Below are 19,151 nucleotides of genomic sequence, written 5' to 3'. Positions count from 1 at the left end.
ACTGAGTGGTAATTTTCTATGTTGAACATGTCAGCCTGAAAAAAAAACCACCAAGAACAAACTGTTCCCAGTCTCAGAAATCTAAAAACAAAAAGTCCACAGTTGCCAAAGTTATCTGCTTCTTATCAAGATCCATGTTTGGCACCAGATGCATTTGATTCATTCATCATTGTCAGTGCACTAGCACACTAATTATTTCAAATTGTTTCCTCAGGCAGAGGTCTAGGACAAATGCAAGCAAGCCAAAAATAGCAGTTATGAATAATTATGCATCATTTACCTCAAGGCCTGGGCCAGGCTATCATTAAAACTTCTTCTTGCCACCTGTGATCCCTGCTAATTGTGGACTTTAAATTAGTTCAAGATTACTTTTTTTTTTCCTAATACAATGCCCACATTTAACCTACCTATTAAAAGTTTTCTGATGCTTTAAAAATTCCCAATAAAATGTCAACAAGGTCCCTTCTTTTTTAACGATGCCTTTGTATTTCACAGCCTGACAAGAAGTTTGCTAACAGGAAAAACTTCAGAGACAAGGTCAGCAACCTCACTTTAAGAGACTGCTGGAAAGATTCTTAGAAAAGTACAACTCCTCAGCCTCAAAGTACATCCTGATGCTCCAAAACTAAAGCTGTTTCAGTCCCTAAAACTTTCCCTATTACAGTTCTGACTCCTTAAAGCCAGAAGAGAACTTTCACAACTCTGACTTTTCTAACAACAACCATAAGAAATTGATAAAACACTTGCTACCCCAAATTCAGAAGTGTCTGTTTAATTTTACAGACAGCAAACTCATTCATTCCAGTGGGATCCAAAATACAGATACTTTTGCAGGACCAGAGCCTCCAATTAATTCCATTAATTGTAATGAATGTACCCCCTATGTTCTTGTGCTGCTTTACCTATTTAAATTATGGGTTTAAAATAGAAAAAGCTGGGGGGAAAAAGCAAAATCCACCCTGAATATATCCAGTGGAAGAAATATGTATCTCAATAAAAAAAAGAAAAAAAAAAAAAAGGTGTGGGGGGAATATGTACCACTGATAATTGCTAAGCACTCTTAAGTTTGGGAACACCGCTCATGCTGCATTTTGAGACAACAGAAAACGTGTAACAGTAGCCACAGACATTAATAAAAAATTACAAGTGCTACTTGGTCATGAAAAACCATCTAGGAATTGCTCCATTCAGGCACCCAAGCATCAGACCTCTCAAGGACAAAAATACTCCACTGCTCAGCAAACAGTGCAAGACATGAAGCAACCAGACCAGCCAAGTTCTGAACCCTCTGGAGCTAAGGATATGTTTATGTGATCTTTTGTGATTTTCCTTAATAAAGACAACAAAAATATCAGAGCAGAGATTTTTAAATAAAAAAGAAAATAAGTTAAAATGCAAGATGTTATTAAAAAGAAAACACACAGAGGGAAAGATGAAGTCAAGCTGTCTTCTGGACAGCTTCTTAAAACATCAGTCGTAAAATAGCTCTGCTATTAAAATCAGATGTTCTTAAAATATTAATGAATTATACACAGTGTGATCAGCTCTAAAGCTGACACACACAATTCTGCATCAGCACCAGACTTCTGGCAGAAAACAAAGGAAGCTAACACATCCTAAAGTGGTGTTTACTAAGGTTCCTAAACAGGACAAGAAAAGAAATGACAGCAACGTCTCATCTCAATTCTGTGTCCAACTTCCTTGTGGTCAGTTCACTGCTATGGACCTGCTGCCACTGAAGTTTGGTATTTACCAATCTGCTTGGATTTGTTCTAGGGGGTAAGGAAGTGCTTTGCAATTTCTAGAATAAACATCTCTAGTATAGCTATCTCCAGAATAGGTATCTGCAGGTAGGTCCTTCAAGACTGAATTAATACAATCATGGTGAAATAAGTTCTGGAATTCAAGTGACTTCTTTGACTTCTATTTTCCACAAGGAGAAAACAAAGGCATAAACTCATATTTCAGGTCTTTTCTGTCCATCACACCCCTTCTATGTAAGGTATAGATTGATAAATGCTCCTCAAAGCAGAAGTATTTTTATTATGAGCAACTCAAAAGCTTTGTTATGAGCAAAGTTTTCACAACAACTAAAATTGATAGGTAAACAACATCCAGATATTGCTTAGAAACTAATGAAATCTTATCACAAAACAAATTAATATAATGGATTATACTGCAAACTGCACTGGAACACCACAGTCATCTTAAGTTTCTCTCAGTAAATTTCATCAAAATAAACACATTCATTTTTCCAACTACAATTGCAATGATGTTGCATTATTTTTCTTCCACATGCCTCTACTTTTTTCTCCAGACAATGCTGCACTCCAGCAGCTTAATTTCATATCTCTTCAATGTTACACCCTCAAATTATTTGTCATAAAACATCTGCTTTGAGCAAAACACCATCTAGAGAAAAAAAAAGACAAAATCCTATTCACTGCATTTGCAGAAGGAGGCTAAAAACCACAGGACAATGAAGTATCAGGTATTTCTGTCAAAGTGGAACAAATTCAGAGATGCTGTGAGCTGTGGTGTCAGTTACACACAGAGAAACACTCAGAAATTCAGGGTGAAAAGCAACAAACAAGCAGAGCATCCCCTCACCCCATCCAGCTGCTTTATTTCATGGTAGGACAGCAGAGTGCAATCCTCTTTTCTAGGAAGGGCTGGAAAATTTGATCCCAATCCTGCATGGCTGTGCTGCCTCCATGAGCCATGGCCCACACCAAGGTGGCCCCAGAGTGTTCAGGAGGGGATGGGGGAGTTTGTCCTGTGACAGAACCAGGAGAACACTGGGCAAAGGGACAAAGCCACACTCAAACACAGAATTTGTCAGTGCTTGACCTTCAGCTGCTTGGGGTTTTTTATCTGCCAGCTAGTTTTCCATTCTCATTTTCCCCCATCCACTCTGCAGTTCCCGAGTACAGTAAATCTCTCCTCTTTTTTTCTTTTTTTCTTTTTTTGTGTATAATCTCTTTTAATATCCTGTGCTCACTTATCACGCTGCAGTCCTCCCCTGTAATATATTGTCCATAAATTTTTCAAATGATATGAGCTTTACCAGCTATGGAAATGATTGCAATACAACCTTAACTATTTTGTTCTGACAAAAAAAAATATTCTGGGGAGGCTCACGCTTGTTCTCGACACAGAAGTAACATCTGGGTCATGCAAATTTAAAAACAGAATAAAATCATTTTAGTCTCAAACTCTAAGTCATAAAAGACACAACACAAAAGACTATTCTTTGTCTGATTTCCTCTGATTTATGATATACATTGACTTGATCATTAAAGGAGGTGCATAAGCAGTTCAAGTCAAATATGTGCAATTAAAATGCTAACATTCAAAAATGTGATGGGACATTGTTACAGCTGATAAATGTATCAGCCATAAACACATCATGCACATGGCCTATAGATCCTATGCTACAAATAAGAATGAAACTTAAATTAGGTCTCCTTGAGGTGTTTTGTAATAACACTAATAAAACCACAGTAATCCTCCATGTTAAAATGCAGATATTTCTAAAATGATCCAGCTCACTGACTGAAATGTTTAATTTTTGCTCCTTTTCCCAGTTCTTTTCTCAGATAATTCCACCAAACTCAAACAATTGTATTTGCTAAACTGAAACTCTGGCTTGGGTCAATTCCAGCTGCACTTACAACTGCTAAAGTGGTGCCTTTTGAAAATTGAAACTTATTTTTCATGTCCCCAGCCTCCACCTGTCCCAGTATTCCACTCTACGCGAATTCTCTGGCTCACTGTTATGCAAAGCAGGCTAATGATCCCAATTTGTCACAAAAACTTAAATATGTGGATTTTTTTGCTGCAAGTTACACTTTTGACAGACCTTTGGAGAGGTCTAATGACATATCTTACATCAAATTCTTCTGCAACTCTTAAATTTCCTATGCCTACAAGCACAAAAAGCCAGAGGTAATATAATTAAAAACTGAAATTGCCTTCAGTATTAATGTTCAAATGCTTTCGAAGTTCCAAAGTTTATACAATAAATTGCATTTATGTGCTTTGATGACTTTTCAAAAACACTGTCTGAAACTATTCAAAGTTGTGGAATAAAGGCAATAGAGTTTAAAGAAGACATAAGAAAAAATTACATGGTAGAAGGTAGAGGAAATTATCACCTAGACTTCAACACTGCATACCCAGTAAAACTTTTGTACATGTAGCCATCCAAAATTGTGGAAGTCAGAGATTTAATGAAGACTTAATTTCTCACAAGGAGGAAAGTGGTCCAGGCCAAATCACTCCGTGCCAATGAAACCAAATGAGTTGCTCAAAACAGAAAAGATGGATGTTCGTTTCTTCATATTAATAAAAAGGTAGGAAGTAGAGAAATAAAGAATAACCTTTAAGAGCAATAAGAAAGTGGTCAAGTTGTGTAAGGCAGATATCACATTGCACGTTGTCAATACACTGCAGCACAAAATCAATGACTATCAAATTAGTTTCTTATTCACTCCTGTACCATCAATCACAAAGAACTTGATATCAATACAATGATCTGGTCTATAGCCTTCATTTGAATTAAACTGAATTCTTTTAATACTGGCTGCTTTCTTTGGGAATGGCATAGCTTTGATCTCTGCTTGGGGTTTCTTTAACTTCCAGTAAAATAAAAATCTGATTTCCACAAGTGTTTCCTTCAGTTTACAAACACTGCATTTGGCTGCTCTGATATACCAGCAGCAGAAGTTCTAGTTTAATAAATATAAGTTTCTTTTGAACTGAAATTCATCATGCAAGCACTAAAAAACACCAACTTGTTTGCAAGAAGAAAAGACAGGATTTATACAACAGGAGTGATAAAAAACCTTGAACTGTCAGGACCTAATGCAACTCACAGATAATAAGTATCTACTGTAAGGCTATGAAATATGTTTTTATATACATATTACATATATGTTTTTATGCACAGCAAAGGTTGTATACAGTATTAAATGTATACAAATTTTTGTCTTTCAACTTCTTTAGCAGGAAAGAGTGAGTAATGTGCATGACTATAAAGATATTTGCATTTATGTGACCTTCATAGAAATAAAAAAAAGACCACAGAGAACTTCTACTCTGTCCCTAAAATTGTACGCAAAGAACTATTAGAATTTTGATTTAGACTCTAATATCTTTGACCAGGACTCTGAATTTATTTCACCCATTAAGGTACCTGCTGAACCATGGGAAAAGAGACTTTAAAAGAAAAGAAAAAAAGGGAGAATGCTGCTATGGAAGGAGTCACTGCTTCAGGAACACACAACCCTCTAGAAAGGATCATGTTTCCCTACAGACCCCAGAGATTCTCTTCCTGGTTTAATAAACAAGGGGAAAAAAAATAACCTATAACTCATGCATGTCTCTTTCTCAGCTTGTTGATACACGATTATGCATTTTAAATATTGCATCCTTCATTTTTCTTTTTTTCTCCTTCTTCCTGAAATTCCTCTTGGTCTCTTCCTAGTTCCATCTTCTTTTGTTCCTTTTTAATACCTACTGTATTGTGATCTCCTGTTTTCCCCTATATCCATGTTCATTTCAGCACACAAAATGTCAAGTGACACCTAAAAACCTAAATCTGAACTATTCTCTGTCAGTTATCTCAATATCATTTTTCTTGCATTATTCTGTGTTTACACATTTTTAGAGATTTGTGGACACTCAAACAACGTTTTTAACCTAATTTTGGTTTTATGCAAACTCCACATTAATCAAATTATCCTGGGTTACTTCTAAGATTCTTCACTTTTTCTTCTTTTTATTTGCCCATTCTCTCTCAGATAATACAATATATCTTTATTATTCATTTTGACCTTTTGGCATTTTTACTTTATTATCATTTTAACAATGCCATTAGCTATCCCATAACCTTTCCAGTTGCTCAGAATACCATGTCCATTGCTCACACCAGCCATCAGTGGTTACTTATCACAACTATGCATTCATTTTCTCTTCACAACAAAGGCATTTATGGTCATGTTGAACCAATGATTCCTCTTCAGACTCAATCCACCACTGTCCTTTCCAGCTATGACCTTGTTCCACAATGTCTGGCACAGAATGTGATGCCAAAATATAGTTTATACTCATTTTGGTTCATGCATTTTCAAAACATTACTCACATTTAGGATGCTAGAGGAAGGGAAAAAAACCCAAAGCATAAAACCTTTACATTAACTCAACTCTTTGTTATGTTCAGGGCAGGAGCATTACCTACATGAAATCATATTTTACTCTTAGTTACAATGGAAATTCAGCACAATTCCAATTTGAATCTGAACAAGGCATAGACAAATAAAACCTTGCCATAAGTTACTAAATGAACTTGATTCCTAAATACAACACATTGCAAGTAGCCATGACAAAATCTGTTTACATTTGGTCACAGCACTGCCTTGAACTCAACTAGGGAAGCAGGTTAAACAAACCTACATCACATTTGGCCAGTGTTTGTAAATACCTCTACCATGCACCAGTTAAAATGCATATGGTTTAAAAATGTTCACTTCCAAACATGTCAGAGGCAATTAAATACACATTTCAGGTTAAATATAAAATAGGGTGGTAGATACAGCCTGCAAAATTTCTGTATATCAGCATTACAGAATCCATGAACCTTCAGTTCAGGCACTTCCTTGCTCCACTGCTGAAGCCTCTTCATTTTCAAAGGATATAAACACAAACAATTACATATTTAATACAAATTATATACTTAATAACAGATTGTATTGCTCTTTTACACCTTCTATGTAGGAACATTCCATTCTTCAGATTAAAACACAGCCCTAAGTCAAGTAAAACTTTTTGTATTTTCTTTGGTCTGTCTTCAAAGTCACCACATTTCAGCCTGTACAGCAGATTGCAGACTTTCACTTTGTGTCTCTGTTACTAGTGGTTTACCCCAGTAAATTAGCTCCATGGGTTTAATGCTGCCCTCCACCTTCTAAATCAAGACATTGCAATAGTGCAGTCACACACAACAAATGAATTTTCAAAACGTAGCATGCAAGGTAAGTCAGTTATCCTAAAATCTTAAGAACAACATTCAGCATTTACAATTTTTAAAGCGTTTTCCATTCTCTCAGCTTCTGTTTCCATTTTCTTTACCCATACTTTAATACAAAAACCCCAAACTCTTCCGAAGTCAGTGGTGTAGCCCACAATGCACCCTCTGCTTGCTGCAGCACAAGACAGACAATGCACAACTCTCTTAAAACACAATTCAAATTAAAAACGTGACAGTGCTGATGTTCAGTAAGGGGTTTGCTCCCAGAACTGCCCATCCCACCCCACCCTCTGTGCTTTAAAACCAACACCTGCCTTTAGTATTTTCAAGTGCTCCAGTTAGTTCCCAGTCTACAAGAGTAACAATTCAGGACTGCTGTGGTTCTGGCAAATCAAGGCAAAGTTTCCACCTGGGCTGCACATTTCTTTTGTGCATTACCTCACCACCTCTGCCTGTCCTTCATCCACACAGCACTTTTCTACAAGATCTGATTAACATTCACCCTCTGGATGTTTCCATTGTAAGAGGATGTTCTAATCTGAAAACCATTTACTTCTGAATACACACCGCTGAATTACGGTGCCATCAGCACAAGAGCAGCACAGCTTCTCCTCTAAACATTTCTTCAGGCTAAAACACTTCTACAGAAATGCTCTGCAGTTCAAACATTTATTACCAGGTTTCAGAGTAAAATTAAATTACCATCATGGATACATGATGTTTATTAATAAAGTGTCACAGAAATATTAGCGAAAGTTAAACAGGTAACACAAGGATATCAGGGAACATAAACGCTCGAGTTCCAGTAGCAGTGTTTGCTTTGCCAGGTTACACATCCCATAAGTCTGATGGAATTCACTGCACATGATGTATCAAACTACACAGCCAGGAAGAAAATTAACTTCTGAAGCTCTGGTTGGGGTTTTAACTCTTGTGAAAAGCACAAAAGTGAGAACCCTGTTTGTTTGGACTCCAAGTGAGTACTTACAGAGCTGCAAAAAGCAGAGTTTTAAACAGGTGACAGGCACAAATGTCACTGAATCAACCTCTGAAATATGAAGTCAGAATCTCAGGGAAACCAGGAGTTAACCCAAGCTCTCTCCCCCTCAAAGACACCAAAGGGACCTGTCTTTTCTCTGGAACATGAAGGTTGTTGTGGCATCTTTATTCCCTACTGTCACATGGGAAAGGAGCTCCAAGCCTTCCAGATGGAAGGCAGCAGAAACAGCTCCATAAGCAATTTAAATCCAGGTTCCTTTCTGGAGATTTCACTCTACTCTTTGATTCTTCACTCAGCCTCACACCTGACATCTCTCCACACAGCTCTGAATGTTTAATGTCACCGTACCCAGAGCTCTCACCTTCACTTCAGCTGCCATTATTTCCTCAGCTTTTTTCTTTTTTTGTATCCTGTTTACCCACGGAAAACGTTTGGGTTTTTTTAACAAGTAAACCCCCACACAAACAAAAATCCAAACAAACAAACCCACCCCAACCCAAACAAACCAACCCCAAAACACCCAATTTCCAAAAAGCACTTCTCTTACTGAATCTTAGACAAAAATCTCCCCTCTGAGCAGAAAATACAATTTTAAGATTTTCTGCCATCATGGAAAGAGCTATTAAGATTGGAAAAGGTCTAGATTTTAGAGAAACATGTCTCCTATTATAAGAGCTTTTGATCACAAGTTAGTTTAAGGCCAGACTTCTCATTTTTAGGAGCTGTGAAGAAATAAGCCACTATGTTGTTATCTTTCTTTTCAAGAAATCCCTCCAGAACCCATTTAGCTTACACTTGTTAAATCCCTGGGTTGTAAAAGGAATGTAAACTAAACTGCAGTGCTGCTGTGAGGTGTTTCTAGACTGAAACACTAGATCACTGACACAGATAAAGCACCTTCATCCCATTCTTGGATATTTTTCCACCATCCTGCTAGAGGTTTTCCACATTAGCCTTCCCATTAAGGAAGCCAGGACAGCAGTGAGTATGGCATCACACCTAATAGGATTGTTCAATACCAAGTTAGAGGACAAATACAAAGACACAGGGATTGTTCAGTCTTGTAAAAAGAAAAAAGCTAAGGAATGATCTCATTACAGCCTGCAACAACTTGAAAGGGAGTTAACACAAAGTCTCCTCAGTAACAGCAGATGGTGTAAGAAGAGAAAGCAGCCACAAAATGTGTCTTGAGAGATTCAGGTTAGGTATCTGGCAGAACTCTACCCACTTGAAGCACTGAAACAAGCTGCCTGGAGGGGCTGTTTTATCTCCAACCTCAGATTCCACTCTCCAAAACCAAAGCTGCTGACCTGGTAGGACCTGAGCAATAATCCTGCACTGAGTAGAAGACTGGATGGAGTAAATGGCCTCCTGGCAACTCTCCTAAACAATATTTTAATTTGTCTCTGGCAATCTACACCTCTGAAAATAAGTCACATTTCAGCACAACATTTTAATGAAGATTCCAAGTGAAAAGTAGATTCTGATTTATGCCATTCTCCAGCCTGACTCATAACCAACACTATCACCCTCTCCCATCAGTCATAACTTTTGGGTGAGTTAACTTAAACCAACTTAATTCACTGTAATGCTTTTGTTGATATCAATGAAGTCTGAACAGGCACTAATTACAGGATTAGTGGTCAAAATCTACCTTTAACATTCCAAGATAAACAACCGATACAGGATACTAATTCCTACCTTTCTACTCAGAAAGTGCAACATATAAACCTACACATCCAATTTAGAAACTAAGTTTCAGCTGCTGCAAACAGAAACTTTCCTCTAGATGTAAGAGATTCACTTTGGGGTTAGGCTTTTATTTTGTTTAAAAACACAAACACAGAGCAATCAATTTTTTTTCCCCCCAGAGTCCAACTACAATCAATTGTCAGTCTCTGGAGGAGGGATGGTGTTGACTGGCCCTCCCTGCATACTGTGAGCACAGGGCAGCACAGCTCTCACCGTGCACCGTGCTGTGCTAACAAAAAACCAGCAAAACAACCACGGCTGCCCTCTGGGGCCTCGGCAAACACAACAGCTGGAGATAAAGGTGGGGAAATCGCAGCCAGGCGGGACAAAACAACCCAGATGTCACAGGGTGAAACTCGGAGATGGCATCGCCTTACTGTGCTAAGATGGTGCCTCCACCCTCAGCGCCACACGGCCCGGTGGTGGAAAGCGGAATATGAGCACAAAACACGAGTTCCACCGTGACACCTTCTGCTCCAAACGCCGAACCGGGGACAGCAGGAGCCGGAACACCGGCTGGGTCTGCGGCTGGATGGTTTATCCCAGGGGGGACACACGGAGCAGCCGAAATCGCGGAGGTGCGGGACGGAATCCCGGCTATGGAACAGCGTCCCGGTGTGGGACAGCGGCCCGGTCCCTGGCGCGGGGACACGGCCACCTGCCGGGACACACAGCGGGCAGGGATGGGGCTCGGGAAGCAGCAGCGGGGACGGGAAGCGGGATGAGCTTTGGGAAGAACACCAACACGGACATCCCCGCCGGGCACTGCGCTGTGGGACGCTGTCCCAGCTCCCCACAAGCCTGTCAGCCTCCCGCAGGGCTCCCAGCGAGGCGCTTCGTGCTCCACCATCCTCCTCCTCACCATCATCACCCAGCGCTCTGCCGAGGCTGTCCGGAGCAGGGACAGGGACAAGGACAGGGAATGTCCCTTTCCCGGCCGGGAAGCGCTCTCGGCACCGCCGGCGCTGCCCCCGCTCCCCCGCGGCCAGGCTCGGGAACAGCCCGGAGAAATGACAGAAATCAGGGGATTAATGAGCACAGCCCTCAAGCTGCCCTTACAAACAGCTCTGGGGGAACTGGGGAATGGAGCAGCGCTGTCTCCTGCCGTGGACACCCTGCCAGGATCGCTCCTTCCTTCTCCCTGCCCAGCCACCAGTGCCCGCTGCCCCATTCCTTTAAAAAGCACTTCAAACTCTTCTGGAGCTGCATTCATCTCACACTGAATGCTCACAGATATTTGGGGAAAGAAAGAAAGAAAATCCAGCATGAACTACCTACCCAAGCTATTGAGACCATAAAGCATAGCAAAGCTATCAGGAGAAAACATTTATAGGGTTTTTAACTGGAGACGGGACTTGCTTGTCTTGTGGACTTGGTGTTATAAAAACACTCTTAAAGCCGACTGCAGTGTGCCCCTGTGATAAATAATACTGCATTTCATGACAGTTCCTGTGTTTGCTTTCTTCTGTTCTGGTTTATGCAAATAAATTCAGCACAAAAGAATAAAATTATGAAGTAAGCGTTTCTTTACAAAATGAAAAATACCTCGTGGTGATGAGACCATTTGAGGGAACTTCTCACAAATGGCCTGGATTTCTGCTGACAGAAATAAAATTCTGCCCATGAGGAGAATGAGGTTGCTTCCAAGCTTCGAAAGTTAAAAGGGAAAACTGGAAGCTGAAATATCTGCATTTCCAATTTTAAATAAGATCTTTATTTAACTCTTGGAACAAAAGCCAAAATTTGTTCTTTCCTTTTTTCCTTTTTTATTTGAAACCACAGAAAAATGATATCCAACACTCAGCAACCTTATTACCAGTGAATAATTGGGCTGATGAGGCTAATTAAACACAGGGAGAGTGTCCATATTTTTCATTATAAAATATGGAATAAGGACATTGCCCTTATTGTATTTTTCTTCTTGTTGTTATAACTTTAAGAGAAATGTCATAATTTGAAGTAACATAGTAAAAAAGTAGAAAAAAAGAAAAGCCTCTCTCACTTAATCATAATCACTGAAACCAGCACAATTTCTACTTTAGATCAACTTAAAAGCTGTTTTTAGAATGTACCAAAGCATTGCACCATTGTGATCACATTGAATTTTTCAAATGAATGTAATGCAGACTACAATTATTTAAAAAAAAAAAAAAAGATCTTAAGAATATTATAGTGCTCCACATTTTAAAAAGGAAGGCATTTCTCTCTGGTAACAATTCCTAACAAGACCAGGGATGCATAAAATTCTGAAGTAATATGTTTAATCTCTTTTTTTTTTCCCCAAAGCATTTCCCTTATTTCTTTAGTCAACTCCATTTGTTTGATTTAAACTTCCCTTTCAAAGAAGTAAGTAATAAAAGCAGAAGACAGTGCACAGATGAAACACAAGACAAAACCAGCTAAAACACACCAAAAATACACTGCCATTGATTACTTACACACTGCTGCTGAAAATACCAACAAAACTCACATTTACTCAAAATCAGTCATGAATACAACAATATTCACAGAATTAACATCTTTACCTATTCTCATAGCTTTACATTGCTACAAGACAGATATATCAGAAAGGGAAAAAAGTACAATACAAATAATTGTCTTTTTACTGATTCAGATTTTGTGTAAAAGCAGCACCCACAAACTGAAGTAACCACCATTGCATTCTGATTCAAGTCTCTGAGTGTGAATGATGAGACTTTAAAAAATTAAAAAATCGGGCAGATTTTTAATTGTCCCTCTCCGAAGCAAAATCATTCACTTTACAGCAGAACATTCAGAGAGTGTTATTCCAGCAGGAAGAAAAGAATTCTGAAAATGAGAAACAGTACATGTTTGATTACAGAAAACTGAAGGTAAAAGGACAAACTTATGAAAGCTTTTGTATTTTAAAATTTTCACTGTTTTGAAAAAAGGATAATCAAGTGAAACAAATACACTTTCAGTGCACCCCAAAAGCACATACTGAAGTGGAAAAAAATAAGCATATTAACAGTAAAAAAATTATTTTCCCAATCAGCCACTCACAGCAAGATGAAACAAAGTCTATGAATCACAAAACCAGAATCCCAAGTGATTCATTTGACTTGCAATCACCACAACAGCCTGCCTGCATTTCAGACATGATACACAAGTCGTGGAAGGCAGGGTAACAGCATGAGCTTACTGTAAGGAGACCAGAGCTCAGGCAAAACAGATAAATCTTGATTTTAACAGAACACATTGTTTTGAGAAGTACTAAGGAAATTCCACTGCCAATGGATAGGAAAAAGAAAGTATATAGAATAACATGATTGTTTTCATTTTTAAAACAAGGACTAAATTTTTTATTTTACAAAGATACCTTTAAGTTTCAGTCTTTTGTCTCATACCAATTGTTTGATGCTTTGACACTGATTTTCACAACCACTTAGTAATTTCAGCAACACTGCCCACTTTATATACAGTACTGCTTTGAAGTTGTCAAGTTTGGTGTCAGACAAAAGGTGAACACAGGCTAAGATGTCAATCAGTATCCAAAAAACCCTAAAATGAAGTGGTTGATTAATTTTTCTATTTTTGTTGTCCAGTTTTGAGGTTTTTTGGTAGCTCAGTTGCCCTGAGATTCCACAGTGGTGTGAAAATGTGAGACTTGTGCAAAGAAGAAAAACTTTATGTGTGCCCAGCTGAGAGGAAGGTTGAAGCATGACACAAGGAAACCCACCGGCATTAAGGACCTACTAAAAATAAAAAAAAACCAAACCAAAAACCAAAATCCAAACCCTCTATGGAACAGGATGCAATTAACAGCAAGACACAAAGCTGCAGGAAAACAAACCTCATGGAAATACTTATTAATCTTCAAAACTTCTTCTGCCTTAACAGAGAAACTTCCCAGTCACAGTGGCCTGAGAAACTGATTCTTGAACATTTATTTGAGTGCACCCTCATCAGAGCCAGGATGGACCCTGCACAAATTCTCCTCTACCTTCAACTAGTCACAAGGCACATCCAAATGCTTATATAAGTTAGGCTCATCTGCAATCATTCTGTCCATGATATCCCACAAAAAGAAAAGACCCAAAAGTTTTTATAGTGCCCCACATTAGCCAACCACTGAAAGCAGAACAAATGAAACCAAGGAGGCTGCCAGCAGCCTGGGTAGGCAGCAAGGCAGGCTAATGTGACAAACTACTTTCAGTCTTTTGAAATATAAGAAAGGAGGCATTTTCCTCACTTTTGCTGGGATTTTTTTTTTATTCTAACCCAATTTTTGGTTGATGGAAAAACTCTCATTAATCTCAGTCACGCAGGCTCTAGCCTTCCCAGCACAACCCCAGCTATTATGGGAGCAGAGAATGTTGCCCTTCTCTCCTCAATTACTGATGAACCAGTTCCATTACTGGAATGATCAGCTCAATTTGTTCAAATGACCATCAGAGTGACCACTAAGAAAAAGCCAAGCTATCCACACCAGATTTCAAACTACGTGCCCAAAAGTTTAAGGTACTGAGTATGGCCAGCTCTCAAAGAAATCTAATATTTCTGAAGAAACTCAGGGATTTGAAAAGCTGTTAAGATCAAAGACAGAACCATTTTTCCAATCAGTCTCTTAAATTTTGCCTTCATTTTACTAACTTTAGTCAGAACTCATTGTACAGAACTCATTGAGAACTCATTTTTGTTAGAGTTGTTTCTGTTGTGATTAGTTTTTCCTGACTTGGTTTGGTTTCTTTTTTTAACTATTATCTTTTACATGACAGTAAAAAAATGCCACAGCATTCCCTTCTCGCTACAAAACAAGAGTGATTTCTCTGTTACTTTTCTACCGGCTACATGAAAAAAACATGACCAAAAATTTCAAGTCCATAAATTTGACTAATAAACATGTAAAGACTGAGTCACAAGCTGCGTGACTGCAGAACGTGGATTGAGATTATGTCACGAATATATTTATTTTTTTCAAACTTCACAAAAAAAAAAGACATGGAGCAGGAGTCAGATACATCTTTCTCCCTAAAAAAAATGATGCTGAAACCAATACAATTCCTCCCATGAATATGCAGAGCAGCGTTTGCACTGTACTCCTTTTGTCCTGTATGAATTATCCATCACATTTCTATTGTATATTATTAAAGTGACTTGCTTTATCCTCCCAGCCCCCCACATCTGTGCTGCTGTAATTTATGTGAATTACGGTTAATGATCATTTGCATTATGCTTAATCAGCATATCAATAATATACTCTGCACAGAGTAAGTAGCTCTTCTTTCTTTCCCTTTTAATGAAACCTATAGAAATGGAGCTGGGGTTTGACTGATTGGCATCACAAAAAGGTTGCCTGGGCAGGTGCTGGGGATGGTGGCACAGGACACAGGCCTTGTGGCTGCTGCCAATCATGCTCAAGCATCAGCAAAACCTGCTATTATATTTTTTAATTCTTGTGCCTTGCTATCTGGAGGGGCCAATGCTTTGTGCTGAGGGGGTTTTAATGAGCTTGACCAGATCAGTGTTCCTGGAGCCAAGGCTGTGGCTGTGTGGGATGGTTCAAGGAGAGAGCACATTCTTCCAGGGTGATATTACTCACCAGAGTCTAAACCACTGCCATTACAGTGTGCTCATGTGGGACACACAAACCCCTGAATACAAATGAGCTACAAACCTTAACATGAATATTCAGGAATTTCTGGAAAGCTATTATTACATATGCCCAAGTCGAGGGCAAGTTAAAGGAATAAAGAACAAGAGCAAATCAATTTGGGTCATTTTGCCAGAAAATCAATCAATATCATGTATCAACAGGACAAAATTATTAACCTAGTAAGAGGTTTGTTAAACACTTCAGTTAAATTATTTTTAAAAACTCTGTAAGTCACCAGCTTTGGTGTAGTGACATTTATGTGAACACTGCTGCACGCTCGAGAGGAGCTGGCACAACACCAATATTCTCATTTGTGAGTCACAGCCTCCAGTGCAGCTCTATCAGCTTTACCTTGTAAATCACTGCTCTGCTATTAGCAATCTTTCAATATGATGTGACATCTTTATTATAATGTTTTTCCACTGAAGTTTAAGTTCATATTTTAGTTAGCTCAGAGACAGACACAGCCATATTTACCAGGTTTAATTAATTGACTATAAATAAAGGGCTGTAAGAAGAAGGCGCCACTCACACACACGATGTGCAAGTTGTCACCATTTTACAGCAAAATGTCAATTGGGATAGGATAAACATTGTTATTTCTATACTTTACATGTATATTTCAATATGTAAGCTGAAAATTTCAAGGTATTTTGAAGAGTACAGTCTAGAGCCTCCGTTCTCTTCCAAAAAAAGTCACAGCATATGATCTACATTAATTTACTGCCACGCGATTTTTAACTGAGAATTTCATTAACTTGTAAGAACATCAGTGAAATTCCATGATTTACTTTGGCTCCCATATCTAAGGATATGGCAGTAAATAGGAACAGCATGTACAAACACACGCAAACAACAAGCTGGGCTGGATTTACCTGACAAAAACTTGCAGAAGCCAATAAAATTGGCCTTGACAGATCCGGGGGCCCTTTTTGGTGGGGTAGAGCAGCACATCTGTTTTCCTTATAGCCCCCATGATACCCTGCATCATTCCCTACCAACTGCTTTAGGCATCCAAGGCAGGAGAGACACAGCTGCAGGAGCAGAGCAGCAGATCTGCACAGCTGCAAGGAGCTGAACAGAGCAGGAGAGCAGAGCAGAGGAGCAGTGGGAGCTGGGAGAGAAAGGCTTCACCAAAAAAAAATAGGCAAATGAAAACAAAAAAAAAATCCCTGATGAGCAAGAAATTGCTGGAGAGTTCCCTCTTGGACATCCTGTTTAGAGGCATTTCTTGTTGGGAAAAGTCAGCAGAAAAAGCCACTAGGAAGAAACCTGAACCCTCTTCCACTTCTTTCCCATGAGAATGGAAAAATTTTATCCAGAGAGGGATCCATGCATAAACTCAAAAAATGAACCAAACCTTCATCCTTAAATACTGCTAAACACCTGCATAATACTTAATATCAAGAAGGCACAAGTTAAACATTAGCAAAGGAATCCCATGAGGCAGAGATGCAAAGGCACTGTTAACCCTGATTCTGTAAAAGTGATAAAGGTGAATCAACAGCTTGCACAAAGCTACAAAAAACCCTGAAAGAACAGCAAAAGAAAGTCTCACAGGTGCTTTCTTTCAGCAAAAACCTGATGGCTCAGCCTTCTCTGAGAGCAAGGGCAGCTCTGGACATGGGGGTTCAACCTGCCAAGTGGTTTTTTTTGTGTTTGGGGAAACAGAATGCAGGGATGCAAGAGCCATCCTGCATATCTGCACGATGTAATGCAGAAAGAGAGCAATGGGATGCTCCTACACACAAACACACATTCCACGTGGAAGTGGGGGGTGAACACACATCAGCACCACTAGACAGATATGCACTATGTAGTCATCAGTATTATCACAAATTTTTAAAAGGAGTCTGCTAGCAAAGACTATATACAAATGATGGAGTTAGTAAATTGGAAATCCCAGGTGCTTTAAGACTGCACTTCTAAATCTTCCAATAGAATGCCTGGTTTCGTCAGATCTGGATGCAAGGTAAACAAAACAACCACCAACCACATTTAGACATTTCTGTAGTAATATTAAAACTCATAACTTGAACAGTTCAGCAACAATTCAGCACAGAAGTTACAAACAAGTACTTACATCAGCTGCTTATGTCCACACATTTTTCACCTTCCACTACTTCCATCTGAACAAATTAGCAAGTAACACCATGAAGCAGAGCCATAATCTCTTTTAGAAATACACTTTTAAAAGGAGCAGCACCCAAAGACAACTTTTTGCTGCTGTTGTTCAGTGCACCTCTTGCTTTCATGTTTCTCCCCTAGGAACGAGCCCTTCCTGGGGTTTACCTGCAGTGGGATGGGTGTTCTAAAAAGAAGGCCCCACAGCTATGTAAGCCACATTTTGCAAGCTCAGAGCAGTCTATTTTTGCATCTCCAGTCTTATTGCACGGTGTCCTCTGAAGAGGAAACAATGGTTAAATAGCACATTGGTCTGCAGCAGCACTTTCCCATTTCACACTCTAGTGAACTCACCCCATGTGACGGGTAGGAGATCCAGCCCAGCTCCCCTTGAATTGTTTTTGAATCCAGCAGATTAACTACAAAAGAAGACACAACGAAGAGGAGTGAGTTTCTCTTGCCTTTGCCCAGTTGACCTCAGTTACCCATACCCAGAGCTGTATTTATTTGAGGAGTGAGAAGTGGATTTGTTCAGGTGGCCTGGCAGTGAAGCTGCACAGAAGAAAAAGACAGACAAATGAAAAGCATAGTCTTGTTTAGCTTAAAACACTATGAACAGCAGACAGGGCAACTTCTGAAAACCAGAAAAGTGACAAAAAACAAACAATGGATCAGTGGCTAAATTAATTACAGCAGGGGGTGGGAACAGAACTCTTCTATCAGCTGCACAAACCACAGCGTTTTCCCCTCGGATGCCTGAAATTTGGGTCACTGCATCCTACTGAAATGGTGAGATCTGAATATTTAAATCATTATTTGATTAAAGGCATGTATTTGGCATCTATAATTTTCTCAGAATACAGGAATAAATAATGAAAGCTGATTAAAGTTCTTCCTGCAGCTCTTTCTTGCTTCTGATCTAATTTGTTCTCAAATTGTCTTGCAGTAGTGTTTTCTAAATGTCATGTGTAACACATTAGATACAGAAGAAATTATTTACTATGTTACTAGTTCAGACAGACCTGCTTTTAAAGAGGGCCATCAATTGATTGCTAATCTTGCTGGTTTGTTTGGTTTTGGTTTTTTGTTTTTTTTTTGAGCCATGCAATAATTTTCAATACGAGAATGAAAATTTTATATGTAGACAGTTTGTCAAGCATTTTCCAGGCAATCAAATCCCAATGGGTTTATACCTATTTTTAGACACAATGGGTATTTAAAATAAATACATACATTCAGATTAAAGGATATTCTTCTTTTGGTATTTATTTGTTTCCTGAAAGCACAAAAATAAATTATTTTCCACATCTTGGCTACACAGTCTCCAAGTGCTTGATCACACACTTCCCTAAATAACCACTTCTTTATCAACATGAAGCAGAACAGGTGAATTTATACAAAATGCTGTATAAAAGAAAATAGCCTCTATAAAAATATAAACTAATTAGGTATTAATACACATCATGGCAACACTGTAATATTTATTATCTGCAATCTTGGCTTACTTTTGTTGCCCACCACCCCCCAGACCCTCTTTATTTTTTTTTCCCCTTCAGTATGGAAATTATTGATAATGAGAAATGAAATAAATCTCAGCATATGCTAGGACATTTTAGCATCTGACAATG

General features: G+C 38.8%; 1 protein-coding gene across 1 annotated transcript in view; it reads right to left on the bottom strand.

The window, feature by feature from the left end:
• The window catches only part of EPHA3 (EPH receptor A3), a 171,788-nt gene that overhangs the window by 137,706 nt on the left and 14,931 nt on the right, over positions 1–19,151 (bottom strand). The window contains exon 2 of the mRNA XM_033053498.1: positions 17,878–17,942. The gene's annotated coding sequence lies outside the window, so the exon portion shown is untranslated. The remainder of the gene's footprint in view (positions 1–17,877; positions 17,943–19,151) is intronic.

The sequence above is a fragment of the Catharus ustulatus genome, chromosome 2 (genome assembly GCF_009819885.2).
Source record: "Catharus ustulatus isolate bCatUst1 chromosome 2, bCatUst1.pri.v2, whole genome shotgun sequence".
Lineage (NCBI taxonomy): Eukaryota > Metazoa > Chordata > Aves > Passeriformes > Turdidae > Catharus > Catharus ustulatus.
This window is presented reverse-complemented; position numbering and strand designations above follow the sequence as displayed.